This window comes from Parus major, chromosome 8 (genome assembly GCF_001522545.3).
Source record: "Parus major isolate Abel chromosome 8, Parus_major1.1, whole genome shotgun sequence".
Taxonomy (NCBI): domain Eukaryota; kingdom Metazoa; phylum Chordata; class Aves; order Passeriformes; family Paridae; genus Parus; species Parus major.
Window position 1 is genome coordinate 640,530 of NC_031777.1, and position 12,056 is coordinate 652,585.

Below are 12,056 nucleotides of genomic sequence, written 5' to 3' on the forward strand. Positions count from 1 at the left end.
TTTTAATAAATCCCTGCTTTATTCCTTTAACTCTGTCCAGCCTCTGCTCTAGGCAGCCTCTGGAGGCATCAGCAAGGCTCATCAGATTTGCTGGATGTTAATCACCAGCTCTCTAAGCAAACCCCAGGGCAGCTCTAAAGTAACAACGCCCTGTAGAGGAGCTGAGACCTTCAGAGAGGTCTAAATAATTGCATGAAAAACTTCTGCACACCTAAAATTTCAGCTGATGACTGCTCTCCTCATGAAGGGCTTTAATCACAGAAGATTGCTGTAATCCTCATCATCCTCACACCCAGCTGAAATTCCACCTAGGAATTTTTTTCTTATTAGAGACCAGCTCAGACCCAACCCTAGGTCTTGAAGATGTCCAGGGTGCTTTCCTCAGCTAAGCTGTCCTGGCAGGGATCTCCTCCAAGCCATCCATAACCACAGAGGTCCTTTACAGCTTCTCCTGGCAGACTGGGAGCCCTTCCTAGAACTCCTTAGAAGTCAGCAAACTTAAAAAGAACGCTCAATAATAATCATAATAACAGCAACTAGAATAAGAAGCAAACAATAATTATTAGAAAGCCAAGAAGTGAATGGTGGGGAGCGGAGAAGAGAGAACGAGGTTATCCTTGGACGTAATTAATCACCACACCTTTTTGTCTGTGCTTCCCTCAGTTCAACAGGTTGGTACAGAAGGAGAGCTGAGCTGGGACTGGAAATTGGAGCACTGCACTGGGATTGTGCAGGGTGAAGGGAAGTACCTCATCATCCAGCAGACTGGAAACTACTTCATCTACGCCCAGCTCTACCGCAAGCAGAAGCTCAAGGAGCCTTTCACGCTGATGCTTTACAAAAATGAAAAATACCCCCTCAACAATGCTGTGGGACATGAGAACGGCACGGTGAATTTTGCCAGACCCTTTTTCCTGCAGGAGGGAGATAAACTCTACACTAAGAAAAACAGCAAGCCTTACAACATCCTGCTGAAGAATCAGACTTACTGGGGCCTGTTTAAGATGTAGCAGGACTCTGCTGGGAGCCAGCTCCTCCCTTGTTTCCTCCAGGAAACCTTAGGTCATGGATGAAGAATCAGCAGCTTCTCTTTGGGTGGATTTGGGTGAATTTCTTCTTTGCTGGAATGCGTGCCACAGTAAGCTTGTACCCTGCAGTGAACAGCAAACTTTAGTAGTGATGGATGGCTGCTGATGGACACAGAGTGTGAGCAGAGGATGGAGGGGGGAAAAAACAATCTCCATGCTTTGTGGGGTTGACTCTGAGATCCTGGAAAAACAAGTCCCTATATTCGGTCTGCTCTGAGCTGGGGAGGAGCTCTACTCTGCAGCTGGCTGCATTTCAGAACTGGATACCTGCCAGTCCCTTCTAACACGAGGTGCTACGTAAAGACAAGCTGTTTTCTATCCTTCCTGCACAACCTGCCAGCCAAGCAACACGCCCACAGCGGAGGGACCAACTGAGAAACGATGAGAAAAGCTTCTCAGCCCCATCCACAGCCTCACCACTAGCAGAGAAACACAACAGGGATGCTCCATCTTCACGGGCAGCTCAGGGCATGAGGAGTTTCCCGGTGAAGTGCAAATCCAAGGCAGCTCCGTGCCACGGTCCAGACACCCTGGGATGCAGCCCAGGGGGATGGATCAGCCCTGGCTGAGCAGCACAAAGGCGAGGTTGCTGGGTGTATTAGAGTTTGTGGAGGAGAGCTAAGGGTAGAAAGATGCATTTGAAGAGAGTGAACACAGCGTGGGGATGAGAAGATGGAGGTTTGGAGAGCTGTTCCCAGAATTTTCTTCTCCTGTGCTGTGTAGTGGGTGCTGTGGGCAGGGCAGGGTCCTGCCAGGACATGGGGAAGGGCTGGGCATCCCTCCCTTTCCCACAGGCACAGCTCAGGGAGCCAGCAGGGAAGCAGGACACCCTCCACTGCTCACTTCAGGGTCTGCCTGCTGTGCTTCACCGAGCCAGGAGCACCTCAAAACCTCAGCAAGTGGTTTGTGCTGGGGTGGCTGTGGCTGCAGGACAGCCCAGCTGCCCCACAGCTGCTTCCTCCTCTCCCCTGCCTGGGCAGCCTCTCCCAGGGGCTCTGGTTCTTTACCTTCCTGCCTTTCACCTTTGTGGGGACTACTCCTACTGTTCCTCACAGCTTGTCACAGCCCTGGGCATGGACTTTCAGGGGAGGCCAAAGCAACTGAGAAGTTGGATGGAAATAAATGATTACTTGGGGTGGACTGAGGCAGTTAGGAGTGCTATTTGCTCTTATAATTTTATATTCTATGTATTGTAACTTCAGAGAATGTAGAGTCAGACATGTCTGCAGTCCTGTGTTTGGTTTCATGCAAGCTGTTACCAATTAAAATTATACTTTAGTTCTTACATTGCTTTGTTGATTTCCTTAATTAAAAATTTTTTTAAAAAACAAAAAAAGAAAAAAGAAAGAAAAAAACCCAAAAAACACCCTTACAAAACCACAAGTATATCTCAGTTCTTTGATACAGGCTGAAAAAAATAACTGAGTGACACATTTCTCTACCCTTTGTCTGCTTTCACTAAAGGACTTCTTCTTCTCTGGAGGGCTGGCAGCGTCAGCAGAGAGTGAGATCAGTTTGCACAGTCCACGGCAGAATTCAGGCATCCTCCCAGCACACAGGGGACCCTCCATGCACCACCCACCCTCCCCAGTTACTTTCTGAGTCAAACCAAGCCCAAAAGGGTCTGCTGGGGATGAAGATCTTGTTCTGCACATCAAATCTCAGGCAGCAGCAGCTGGCCTAGAGATCTGGCTCCAAGACACCAATGAGCAGCTAAGCCTAAGGAGAGGAAAATCTGCACCAGTCCCTCCTCTCTTTTACTTCCTGAATGAGAACTCACACAGCAGAGCAGCAGAGCTGGAAGCAGTGTCCTGTACTTTTAGACAGAGACACAGCCAAGCCCTTCCTGGGATGAGAACAGCCCTGAGCATCCCAGGGCCCACAGCCAAACCCAGGAGCTGCAGGCCCTGCAGGGACAGGGGTCACAGAGTCACTATCAAATCCATAATTTACATTAAAAACCCTTTTTTTTTCCAACATTTTGAAAATAAGCCTTGCCCCTTGGAAAGCCTTTTCACTAAGGTGAGGAGTTGTGAAAAAGTAGTTTATTTCTTTATGCCACCATGCATTTTAATTAAATGCGCTTCCAAATCTATGGGAAGTATAATTTAAGAATAAAAAAATGAATGCATCATGAGATTGACTGTATAAATAGATAGTCATGTGCCTTCAAACATGAAAAAAAAAATTGTGGTCCCTTTTTCAACAGGACTAGGGGATTTTTGTGCTTTGTCAGAAGCTCACTACACTGCACAGCCTCCCCAGGATCAGATATATGCAAATGGCTCTTGAAGGAGACCTTTCAATCTCTTTAGAAGTTAGTCAAAAGGTAGTCCTAAACAAGAAATATTCCGATTTTTAAACAAATAAAAACTCTGATAAGAAGTAACCACAATATATTCAGCAGGTTTTTTGTCCAACAAACAGCCACAGCCACCCATCACCCCCTGGGTACTTTACACTCTCCATAGGCAATGGAGGTTGTTCAAGGATGACCTGAAAGTTCATCCACAAAGCACATCCAACCCTGCCCAGCAGGCAGAGATGTTCCTGATGATGCTGTGCAGGCCTGGCTGGGGACACTTCCCCTACAGGGACTTCTTGGGCTGCTCTCAAATTCACCAAGCCTGGTGGGATGAAGCAGTCCTGGTTCTGAACTGCCCAAACACACAGTGGGGCTCCTGCCTGTGCCTCAAAACCAAGGGAAAATTCAGTGGATCGGTGAAATGAGTGGATGGTGCCACCCCTTTTCTCACAAACCACGAGCCCAGCCACAGAAGGAAGGCAAATGAAAACCTTTAATTTGGGTTGCCTCAAGCAAACTACTGAAGATCCAGTTTTACAGAGGAGATTCTTCTGGGTAAGCAGAACTATCATTAATTTTGGTTCTAACTTCCAGTGCTCAAGACTTCTGCTGCTCAGTGCAATAAAATGATGCAGATTAGGAGGCTGCAGCTGAGAAATCTGGCTTTGGTCCTGGAGGGGTGATGGCTTCTCTGAAAAGCCTCTCCTCTGGACAACACAGCCTGTGCCTGCAAGGCAAAAATAAAGTGTCCCAATGGGATTTTTCCAGGGAATAAATTCAGTCTGGCACCACAAATTATGGACTGGTAACTTCAGCTCTAAAGACAAGTGCATGCAAAGTTCAAAACTGCTGAAACAGCCTGCTGAGAGAGCTAGAGGAGATGTAACTCTGTTATTCCCATCCCTGCAGAGTGACAACAGACAATGACATGTCCCCTAAATCCTCTTTAGGTGAATGAAGCAGATTTGTTTCCCAGTTGAGTGGAGGCTCAATGGTGCAACCCAAAAGGCAGCAGGTTTCTGGTGACAAGTCCCACACCCCAGCTGAGGCATGGAACTTTGGTTTTCTGCTCTCTTCTCCCAGATTAGGGAAGGGCACATCATGCACAGCTTCTCCACCTCCAGGCACACCAAAAGCTGCCTCACTGTGGGAGCTGATGTGAGCAGAGGCTTTGTGAGGAACCAGCCACGTCCAGCTTTCTCTGCGCTCTGGAGCTCCACCTTTGCTTGCAGTACAAGAGTTTTGGTCTAACAGGCAGAACACCACTTGGAGAGGATGAAAGCATCATCAGCACTTTAGAGATAGGGAAGAAAGTCACAGCAGGATGATGGGATTTTTCTTAGGGTCACCAGAAGTGCGGGTGAGCAGAAACCCGACCATGGGACTCAGGGGAAGGCATCCTCGCCTGTTATCAGGAATGGTGTGGCCAGCAGGACCAGGGAAGTGACTCTTCCCCTCTGCTCAGCACTGCTGGGGCCACACCTCGAGTTCTGGGTCCAGTTCTGGGGCCCTCAGCTTAGGATGGATGTTGAGATGCTGGAGCCTGTCCAGAGAAGGCAAGGAGGCTGATGAAGGGTTTGGAGCACAGGTCTGATGAGGAGTGGCTGAGAGATCTGGGGTTTTTTAGCTTGGAGAAAAGGAGGTTCAGGGAGACCTTATCACTGCCTGAAAGGAAATTGGAGCCAGGTGGAGTTTGGCCTCTTCTCCCAGGTCACCTGTGACAGGACAAGAGGACACAGCCCTAAGCTGTGCCAGGGGAGGTTGGGGTTGGACATTGGGAGGAATTTCTGCACAGAAAGGGACTCCAGAGCAGGCTGCCCTGGGAGGTGCTGGACTCACCACCCCTGGAGGAGTTTAAGGACTGTGATGCCTCAAGTTCTGGCTTTCATATTTCCCAGGTTCTGTAGTGCACTGGTAACTCTGAGCTCCATATGAAGTGTCAGCCAGTTCTCCTCACAGCTCAGGCACACACAACAATCCTTTTCCAGCCCCACAACCAAGGACAGCACTGCAGCTCCAGCCCCAAAAAGCACAACCAGCAGTGAATTGAGGAGAGCAATCTGGGAGGATGGGACTGCATCACCTGCAGCTGGAATTGGACAATTAACCCAACATGGAAATGGACCAAAACTGATCAAAGTGTGAAAACTCATAACCTCCACCTTGGGTGGAGCCTTGGCCAGGCTCTTGCAGTGCCCAAGGTGCATCCTTTGAAGGGCTTTTAATAAATCCCTGTTTTATTCCTTTAACTCTGTCTACCCCTGTTCCAGGCAGCCTCTGGAGGCATCAAGTGGACACAGCCCTCAGTGCCATGGTCTGGGGAACAAGGTGGTGTTGGGTCATGGGTGGGACTCGCTGGTCTCAGAGGTCTTCTCCAACCAAACCGACCCTGATTCTGAGTTTTTGTAATCAAACATCCTCATTGTGGACCATAAAACAGCGACAGAGCACTGAGGAAATAACCCAGAGAGTGCCACATATGAACTCAATTACCAATATTTTTTTCCCTCTTTTGAGGAAAAGGGTCCCTTCAGAATATGCTGGGAATGGAGCAAAGTGCCAGGAACGTGGCTGTGGTGCAGCCTTGGGTGGTGGTAGCACAGCGCTCACCCCCCACTTCTTCTGGCCTCCTTGGACACTGCCTCTCCTATGGATCCCTGGACATGCCCAAGAGCAAAATCCATTTCTGTCTCAGGTATTTGAAAGGAGGATTTCACACTGAATGGCTCCCCCAACACAAATCTGGCAAATCTCACCTTTCATCTCACGTGAGACGGGAACAGACAAAAGCGCTTTAGCCGTACAACATTCTTCAGTGAAGAAGAAATCCTGATTTCAGACCATCCCTCCCCAGATCACCTCAGCTGCCAGAGCCCACACAACAGCCACAGGGTGCTGCTACCTCAGCTTTCACTGCACAGAGCAGAAAACACATCTGCTTTTGGACTTTCTGACAAGCACTACGAGACAGGCGTTGGGAGAAACTGGTTCATGGTGCAGAAGACATCTGCTGACACGGCCAGCAAGCTGCCTCCTCTTCTGGCAAACCTCTGAAGAAGTAGAAAGGATTTTTGGAGGCAACACATCCTGTCCTTGCAAAGTAAACATTTCACAGAAGAGCCACAGAAGGGAAGTCACAGGGGCATGACTCACTCCCAGTATAAAAATCAGATGAATTATTCTGTTACATGATGCTGTCAGAGGGTTCAGCTCGATGCTCTTCCCTCCTTGCAATCCTCAGCTCATTTCTTGCTACCACAGGTAACACTTTCCCCCCAGCTCCATCCTTGTAAGATCCCTGGCACTCACCTTTCCAGCTGGAGGGTTTTGGGTCAGCCAAACCCTTCAAACACTTCCAGGAGAGGGATGGTTGATGTCTTCTCCTCTGTGAACAAGGCTTCTGCTCCCAGTACTCCTTAACTCTGCTGGAATGGGGACAGCTCACTGCCACCTCTCCTCAAACAGTGCCACAACATTTTAAACACTGACCTCTCACAGCAATGCAGGCTCCAGTCAAAGGGTTTGCTCTTTTCCTTCAGAGGCTTTGGAAGAAAAAAAAAAAAGATAAAAATAAGACAAGGTATCAAAAGACTCCAAGACAGCAGAAACTGAGTATTTTGCTTCTGACAGTCTCCAGATTTTATTTCTGCTTTCACAGTATTTGAAACCTTTATCAAAATCTTTGAGTATTTGACACCAGCAATATGAGAAGATCAAGTAAACCATATAAAAATACTAGCAATATTAAGTAAACACTTGAGTGTTCCCTGCTATGGACCCCATTGTGAGATTTAATTTTGAAAAACCTATGCAAACTTTTGAGATGCATGGAAGGTGTTGCAAGATGTGCTGAAGGGAAGAATATGACAGCAATCTCCAATTTTGGAGCTCTGGTTTTGTGCTGATCTCAGCAGCCCAGGAATTTACAGGGTGGGGGGGGCAGGTCTGAATGCCAGTCAGGAAAAAAAACCCAAATTCCTTCAGATGTGTGTCATAACTGTATAGCTGGAGCTGAATGATGGGAAGATCTTTCAAATTCCAGATTTAAAGCTAATCCAGGAATTTTACACCAGGGTGAGTCATACCACTGGCTTTTGATCCTCATCAGACTCAATTTTTCAAAAATATTTTGCAGATCAGGCTAGTTGTATCTGCAGCCCTCCTCTTAAAGGGCTGTGCAGATTCTTCCCATTCTTCCCTTCATGTACAGCAAATCTGCAGCCATGGTAAGAGAAGTGAAGCAGGGACAAGTCAATTCTTCTATGAGGGAAACACCTGAACAGCACCTCATGGTCTGGCCAGTCATTTAAACACCTCCTGAGCAGCAGTGCTGAAATCTGGGGATGTGTTTAAATGCTTTTAAGAAAAGGAACTCCAGAAAAACTAGTGGGGATGGAAACAGGGAATCTGTAGTAGGAAAATGTTGCTTGGCACAGCTCTTTTTGAGAAGAAGCTGGAAAATCTTACAGTGCACAATGAAAAATTAGAGATGGCTTTACACTTTACCCCTTGGGAATGGGGAAAGAGCTTTGGATTGTGGAAATTGCAGCTGAGATCCAGTGCTGGAAATAGCTCCAGCTCTGAGAGAAGCCCTTCCAGAACTTGGAGCTTAGGTTGTCCTGTGCAGTGGATTTCAACTGAGCTCTGTCTTGTACTCATCAGCCCTGCTGTGTCAGAACCACAGCAACCTGGAGTGATTCCCCTGCCCAGCTGGGCTGATATCAGCCCTGCAAAAGAGGTGGATTTTGGTCAGAACAGGGACACAAGCAGAGAAACAGCCCAATGCCAGACTCTGTCTACCCCTAAGGAATACACAGCTCTTTCATGTAACTGATGTTGAAATCTTTTCTGGAAATTTGACACTTTTATAAGATTTCTATTCTCAGCATGCACATGCCTTTTCATCTGCTGTTCCCCTTTATGTGGAGATGATGACAATTTATAGTGGTTTAGTCGGCTGTGGAGAAACCAGATCACGAGATCAAATATTTGGGCAGCTGGAACAACGTGCACCAAAATCTACTGTTCAGCTCACCTGGCAGTGGGGGCAGGAATTTCTTTCTGTATTGTTAAACACACTGCTCTGTGAAACCTGCATTACAGACTGAAGGGTGCTGAACATCAAGAGTTGATTTCAGAATGATTCCTTTGGTTTTTCTCTACCTGCCACAAAAAAACCCTTCAGGGAATCATCATCTTACCCCTCTGGAGAAGCTCTGTGTGGCTGGGGAGACTTCAAAAGACTCGCAGTCACTCTGCCCCAGCCCTGCCACTCACAATCACATTTATATGCTCTCATATTTATTGGTATCCATTCATTAATATGTGTATTTTCTACCCTAAAGATGGAGTTGCTCCTTGCTGTCCTCCTTTGTGCCACAGCCACTGGAGAACTGCTCAGTTTGCTGATGGAGACACCACAGCCAGACCCAGAGAAGCCAGCTAACAGCCAGCTTCCCTTTCCTCTCGCTGCAGACAATTGTCTAGACAAGCATGAAGCCAGAAGTGAGGCTGGGGCAAAGAACAGAAAAGCCTGTGCCATGAGCCCTTCCTGGCACTGGATAAAGAACAGACTTTGTTCCTCTGGCACCTGAAGGCCCTCAGTGCTGCCCATGGGATGTTCTGGTGCTGTCTGGCAGCTGTAGCAGGTACCCAGGACACCACATGAGAGGCTCCCATCCCTCCCTGAAGGACAAGACCAATGGTCAGAGATAAGAATTTTTTTCAGAGATAACAATTTTTGATTCTCACCCCCCTGATTGAGGGGTTCAAGAGGTACAAGCCCTCAGATGAGCCTCAAAAGGAACTCAGTCCTGCTCATCCCCTCTCTGGGATGGAGCCTGTACCTCCAAGACAGGCCAGAACCCACAGGATCAGCAGAGACAGCAAAGACATTTTGAGAAAGCACTGAACACAATCCCCCACCCTAGGAACCACACCTACATCGGATTTTGACCCAAATCACCATGGATTTTGTTCATTCTGAGCATGAAAATGCCATGAGATGCTTCAGGCTCCCAAGACTTTCAAGCTTCAACCACAGGGAGGACATCCAAACCCTGCTGGGCTGCAGCCAGCCAAGTGCAGACCTCAAACCCTGACACACAGCTGGGCTCCTGACAAGAAAAGGGAAAATATCAAAGAATCAAAATCTAAAATGCATAAACTATAAGCTGACTTATAAAATCACTTATCACCAGTCTAAGTGAAACAATTTGTTTTCACTGTTGATGGAGATCTATTTGGAAATACTTTCCTGGCTGCCAACATATTTATCTGTGTGTTTTTAAAAAATGATATTTTTTTTTATGTGCTGAAATTCAGGTGGTTTCACAACCTGGAAACACAAGCTGGGTTATATATTAATAGTATTTGGTGGGAAAATCCATGTAAACAATTTATTTCTAACTGTTTATAGTAATTTTTACGTAATGGGAGGAGGCTGAGGACATCAATCCAGCTCAGTAACATCATCTGAACCATGTGGCCTTTCAATATGTGGGGGCTGAGGACACCACCCTGCCCTCAGCAGTGCTCAGCCTTAACTTTGGGTCAACAGCTCATCTGGATAACTTTTAAAGGAGCAGGTAATTTAAGTTTGCCTTTAAGGGCAGAGACAAGATGAATTTTTTTATTAGTAGCTATTAAATAATTGTTCTTAATTCAATGTGCAAAGAAATGCAGTAAGGATATGGTTCCTGTAGCTACTTCTGTGGTTTTTGCTATTGGAGCCCCAAACAGAGCTGTCCTGACTCTGCTGGGATGAACTTGGACCAGAGCAGAGAGCAGGAGACATTTCTGCAAAGAGTGCTGAGAAATTGGAACTGAATTCCAGAATTTGCTGGGATTCCCTGCACATTTCACCTGAGCTCTTGGGTTAAGCAGGTAAATCAAGTCTCACTCGCTCAGGTCAGCTTCTCTCAGTGGTGGGACAGTCCCTGATGTGCCTGGAGGGGTCCCTTTGCCCTACTGGCCCTGCCACCAGGTCTACATCGATGCAGTTTCAGTCAAAGGGTTGTGCTAAGTGGGACTGCAACATCATCAACTCCCTGCCCAAAATGCCCTCTGTTCTGAGTACTGAAAAGGGGAATTCACACTCCAGCTTGGAGGGAAACAAAAGTGGGTAAGTGATGAGCATGAAATCAGATGACCTGAAACAGGATTATATGATATATATTGATATTTTTCTATATTTTATTATATAAATTATATATAAAGAGGTGCTATATTATAGCACATCTGCCTTGATTCCTGATCCAGGACTTCATTGACAGGGTGAAGGCTGTTTATCCACTGCCCCCCTTCCCCTCAAAGAGCTTTATCTCACTTATTTGGAGACATAGAAAAAATATGGGGACACATGAAGAAGAAGAAGAAGAAGGTCTAAATTTCAGGTGCAGCCAGGAACATGCAGAAGATGCCATCCCTGCATTTAGCCTAGCCATGAATCCCTTCTGAGGGATACTCAGCAACAAAAAACACATCTTCCACAGAGCACGAGCTTCTTCTCACTGGCTGTGGCACTCAGAACTGGCAGAGCAGGAATTTCAAGCTGCTTTGAGAAGACCCAAGTGCCTTGCAGTAAAGACATCCAAGTGGTTTTTCCCTTCAAGGTGGTACTTGGGTTTCCTTTCCCCTCTCATTTAATGTATCATCATTATTTCTCTTTGTGCATGAGCTCTTGGGGCTGGAAGGAGCCAAAGTTTCCCAGTTTTTTTCCTCCTGTGCATTTCTGGCTGTCTGGTTCTGCCTGGCTGAGCTCTAAGAGCAAAGAACACAAATGGGATTCTCTAAGTCTTCCTCCTACAAGTTCCTAGGAAAGTAGTTTAAAGCAGATTTCTTCTAAATTCTTCTAAATTCTAAATTAAAGCAGATTTTCTTCTAAAACAATTTCTTCTGAATGCCTGCAGCTGAATTCAGCATTCTTCTGATTCCCCACCGGTGGGGAAAAGGCACTGAACTGCAGATGTGCCTTCTTGGGGCTTTGCTCCTCGCCTTCTGCCCGTTCCTGAGTGAAGGTGGCAGCCAAAGAGTCTCTGCTCTCTTTAGCCATGAGCACTCAGCTTCTGTCTCTTCACTTGGCCAAAATCTTCTCCTTTTAAGGTGCTGAAAATGTCAGCTGGATAAAGGCTCCTGGAGACACCATGGGGCAGCTTCAGGTCCTCCTCCACCCCAGCTCTGCCACCCCAGCTCTGCTTCTCTTTCAGTGTGTGCTGGGCCTGGTTTTTGGCAGCAGGGGGGCCACTGAGGTTCTGTGAGAAGCTTCTGGAAGCTTCCACCACGTGTCCAGCAGGGCCAGTCCCTGGTGGCTCTGAAGATGGGACATGGTGCTGGCCAAGGCTGGGCCACTTGGAGAGGCTGGGAGCTGTTATAGCAGATTTAACAAGAAAATCAGAACAAAGTGGGCACAAACAGTTCTGTTCTTCTAGTCAGAGAAGAGCAGGAGATGAGAGCACGTGAGGGAAACAACGTGGAGACACCAAGGAGAAGGAGTGGAAAGGAGATGCTCCAGGTGCCAGAGCCAAAATTCCTCTGCAGGGTGTGGTGAGACCATGGTGAAGCAGCTGTGCCCTTGCAGCCCATGGAGATCCACGGGGATGCAGAGAACCTCCCACAGCCCATGGGGATCCACAGGGATGCAGAGATCCATCCATAGCCCATGG